General features: G+C 37.2%; 1 pseudogene; it reads left to right on the forward strand.

Moving 5' to 3' along the window:
- Nucleotides 1-298: 298 nt before the first annotated feature.
- Nucleotides 299-788, forward strand: LOC140523777 (small ribosomal subunit protein eS10-like; annotated as a pseudogene).
- The last annotated feature ends 4,069 nt before the right edge of the window (nt 789-4,857 follow it).

Genomic DNA, 4,857 nt, shown 5'->3' on the forward strand with positions numbered 1-4,857 from the left:
CAAATGAAGTAACACCCATTCAATAAACAGACCTCTTAAAGAAAATGTGATGGAAAAAGCTCTAGATTTGGCACCAAATGCCTGGGGCTGAATCCCCAGAAATATTGCTTACTATTTTACTACCTGTGTGACCTTGAAGTGAATCACTTCATGTTTCTGGGCCTCAATTTCCACAAAGGAAGGTGATGAACTAAGATTAACTCTGACCACATCACTCCCCTTCTCAAGAAGCTTTTGAATAGTTGCATTTCTGTCCTGGGCTCCATCTAGAGAAGCATCTGTCATGTCCAAGATATTGATGCCCAAGAAGAACCAAATTGCCATCTATGAACTCCTTTTTAAGGTGAGAGTAATGGTAGCCAAGAAGGACGTCCATATACCAAAACATCCTGAGCTGGCAGACAAGAATATGCCCAATATCCATGTAATGAAGGCCATGCAGTCTCTAAAGTCTTATGGCTACGTTAAGGAGCAATTTGGATGGAGGCATTTCTACTCGTGCCTCACCAATGAAGGTATTCAGTACCTCCAGAATTATCTTCACTTGCCCCCTAAGATTACCACTCTGCACAAGTAATCCTGAGACAGGAAGGTCATGGCCCAAAGGCCTGGAGGGTGAATGTCAGCAGCCTGCTGAGCTTACTGGGGGGGATGAAATTGACAGAGCCACATAAAGACAGAACTTCTCCCCCTGGTCTGATAAGAAGGCTGAGGCTGGGGCTGGGTCAACAACAGAATTCCAATTTAAAGATGAATTTGGTTGTGGACGCGGTCAACCTCTTCAATAAAAACTACAAAGATATGTTTCATATTGAATAAAATTTGGGAAAAAACATAAAAAAAACAAAAACAAAAAAGAAACTTGAGTAGCTCCCTATTACCCCTAGAATAAAATAAAAAACTTTTTTGTGGGGGTGAGTTGGGCAATTAATGACATTCACAGACTGTTCTCAAACTATATTTTCAGAATTATTTCTTCCCCTCACATGCTTTAATACCTGTAGTTCCCAATCTCCTGATGCTGAAACTTTGAACAAGCTGTTGGTGTTGTCCATGCCTGAAATGCACTCTCCACCTTGCTTCCAAACCTTTTGGAATTCCTGGCTTCCTTTAAGGTTCAGCTCAGTTGCCACCTCTTCCACAAGGCCTTTCCAAATAACCATCAGTTTTAGTCTCCACCACCCCCTCCCCCCCATTACCCAACAGCAGAAGTTAATTTGGATTTATTTTGTATTGTCTTATCCATATCTCTGTTTTATCTACCCCATCCCTTCTCCTACTCTAGTGCATAAGCTCTTTGAGGGGCTGTTTTGTTTTTGTATTTGGATTCCAGTGCCTGGCACACAGTGAATGCTTAATAAAAGACTATTGTGCGAATGTTATTAATCAATAAGGTACCTTCTAAAGTATGCTTCTTTTCATGTCTTAAACAATGAGCACATATTCAAGATCCTGGAATTATAAGTCTAGAAGGAACCTCAGAGGACATTTAGTCCCATACCCTTGGGTTTTTTTGGAAACTGAGTCCCAGGGAAGTTGAGTGACTTGTGCAAGGTTACACAGGTAATAAGAATTAAAGGCCCCCTTTGAACCTAAGCCCTTTGGTTCCACAGTCATTACTTTTTCCACTGTGTCAGTATTGTTGCTTCTAACTTACAGAGACCCACATTCTTAGAGAAATAATGATTTTGAACAGTAATGGTGTCCATGTTAAAATAGTCAGATGACTGAATGTAATTAAGAAAACATTTTTTTTGGTGGATGGAGGAAATGGAGCAGCCAACATGAATTTCAGGAGTTGAAGCCAATTCCCAACTCAGGAGAACATTTTAGTATTTTCTCATGTTGAGTCAAACACTCTTTGGGGAAGGGATTTTTTGTTTTGGTTTGTCATCCTTCCTACTCCTACCAGTTTAGAGCAAATTTTAGGTGCTATGTGAATTATGAAAACAATTATGGTTTGGGTATTTCAGAATCATGTTTTAAACCATGACATTCTTTTGAACAAAGGTTGACAACACAACTTCCTTATGATTCCTTTCTTTCACTAAACTCTGAAACATATACACAAAGCCTACAATGACCTGAGACTGAATAGTTCATCAATGTTTATAGGAATTTAGAACTGGAAGGGACCTTAAAAATTCTTACTCTAGCCCTCTCTTCTTTTTAAATTTTTTAATTGTTAATATTTTTTTGTTTTTAACCTCATTATAATTTCTGTATATATGTGTGTGTGTGTGTGTGTGTGTGTGTGTGTGTGTGTATGTGTGTGTATTCCTTTCTTTCCCCTCCCTAGAGAACCGTCCCTTATAAGAAAGAATAAAAAATTCCAAATTCTTCAACTCCTGAAATTCCAGAATGGTTGTCCCCATTCACAGTTCCACAAACCAGAGTGCCTGTTTTCCCATAGCCCCTCCAGCATTTATCATTTTCTGTTTTTTGTCATCTTTGCCATCCTGATGGATGGGAGATGGAATCTCGGAATTACTCCAACTTGCATTTCTCTAATCAGTATGATATGATTTCATATGGCTATAGATAAACTGAATTTCTACCCTCGAGAACTGTTTGTTCATATTCTTAGATCATTTGTCAACTGAAAACAAATTGATGGTTTCCTTTATTTTTTCTCATTCCCCTTTTCTCCACGACTTCCTAGCTCCACACAACTCCATGAGTACCTCTGATCCTGGCTAGACCAATTAAAACTAATATGTTAGAAACAAAATAGAAGGATATAATATCTATGAGGGTAAAGGGAAGTAACCGATGAATAAATGAGTGACTAAATGAAAAAAAAATTTACTAGGTGCTTACTTACATCATGCCAAGCTTCAAGGATGTAAAAATAAAACATAGACAGTATCTGCCTTCAAGGATCTTATATTCTAATGGGGGGAGGGATAGAAAAGAGACCACACATAGGGAAGTATTGAACTGGGAGAGGCACTTTGATCCATAATAGCAATCAGAGTTAGCATTTATATAGTTTGTTGGTTTGTAAAGCACTTTACAAATATTGTCTTATCTGATCCTCACATCCCAAGGAGGTGGGTGCTTTTGTTACATTCATTTTACAGATGAAGACACTGAGGCAGAAGTTAAGTGACTTCCTCAGGGTTACACAGCTAGTTAAGCATCTGAGGCTGATCTGATATCTGAACTCAGGTCTTCCTGGCTTGGGGTCCAGCTCTCATGCTCTGAAAAAAGTGACAAATAATTAAGTGCATACTAAGTAATGGCTCCTCTGCCACCCCTACTCCCGTCAGCAGTACTAGAACCAAGGAGAGTCAGTGGCAGGCCCCATTGGACAACTCCTTCTTTCTAGCTGTCAACCCCCTTTCAGAACTTGTTCCAATAAACTATTAAAACATAGTGGATTACCAGGAAGTTCTAGATGTACAGTCATCCTCATTCAAGGATATTAAAAAGGCCTTTTGCAAATTGGCACTTAAGTGGTATTGAGACAAAAATCTTGAAAATAAAGGAGATTCAAACAAGTAGCTGAAACATATGAGGAGTTAGCAGATGCTTTAAAAAATGAGATATCTATGACAAATATGGAAAAGAACAATTAAATGGTGGGGGTAGAAGTGATTTTGATAATTCATAGGAATGTGGATTCACTTCTGGAACCTAGGTGATATCTTCAGGGAAATTTTTTGGTGGAAGGCACTTTTGTGGAAGTTGAAGAAGGGAATCATGGAAACAGAAGTAGAGGTGCAATACCTTTAGTGGATTTCTAGGTTTTAGAAATGGACTTTCTTCATTTATAGACACTAGATTTATTTCATTTAGTTCAGTAGAGCATGGAGGGGGCCTTACTTCCTTCTCTTCTATGTTGTTTGGTGGTAATGGAATGGGCAACTTCATATCCACATTAACAATGATTAAATGTAGTTCATGGTAGAAAAATCACTAAAAAAAAGAACTATTGAGAATGGTCAAGAAAGAGTAGAAGGTAGAGAAGATAGCCAGTTAAAGTCCTTAACAATAAAATAATAAGAAGCAGCTGTTACACTTGGATAACAAGTAACTCAACACACACATTTAACAGAAATATTAAGCTGTAACAGGCACCATTTGAGGATTAACAGGAACGTTTTTTACTATTTCAAAAGAATTCTTTCAGCATAACTGTACCTAATCTAAAGTATTTATAAACAGCTCAATGAAACAATTATTTGTCATAGACTTTTGAGGTTATTACTGGGACTGTATTAATTGGCCCTTTTCTGTTGTTGTTTTTAAACTGTTGTGAATTTCTGAATGTACTTTGCTTTTTATTAAAATTAATCCGAGGTGAACGTGATCCTTTAATAGTACTAGGGGAAAATGTACACTGACTCCAGCACAAATCCTCCTTTTCCATTTTGTTTGAAATATGAGCCAAGTAGTAGTTCAAATTTGCTCTTACCATTGCAGGATGATTTTTTTTTAATTTCAATTTTTAAAAGTATTTAGTAGTAAAAGGTGTTAATGCATTAATAATAATACATTTGTGGTTTGAAATAAATTAAGGATGTAATCTTGTTGTACATGAGTGCTGGCAACTAAGTTTTGACAGTTGTTTAAATATGCAATGTTAAACCTAAATCAAAAAACAAAATAAAGTTAAGCTGGTAAACTGGTTCTTTGTTATTTGCTTTTTAAAAAAAAGATTAAATCTAATGCTTATGTCAAATTTGGGCATACAAGAAAATTTCTCTCTGCCCTCAAGGAGTTCACATTCTAACAGCATATATAAATCAGAACATTTGAGATAAATAAATGGAAGATAAGTAAATGGAAGATAATTTTAGAGATAGCTGGGCTGGGGGTGACGGTTGGGGGGAGGGACCAGGAAAGACCTCT

This window comes from Notamacropus eugenii, chromosome 2 (genome assembly GCF_028372415.1).
Source record: "Notamacropus eugenii isolate mMacEug1 chromosome 2, mMacEug1.pri_v2, whole genome shotgun sequence".
In the NCBI taxonomy this organism is placed as follows: domain Eukaryota; kingdom Metazoa; phylum Chordata; class Mammalia; order Diprotodontia; family Macropodidae; genus Notamacropus; species Notamacropus eugenii.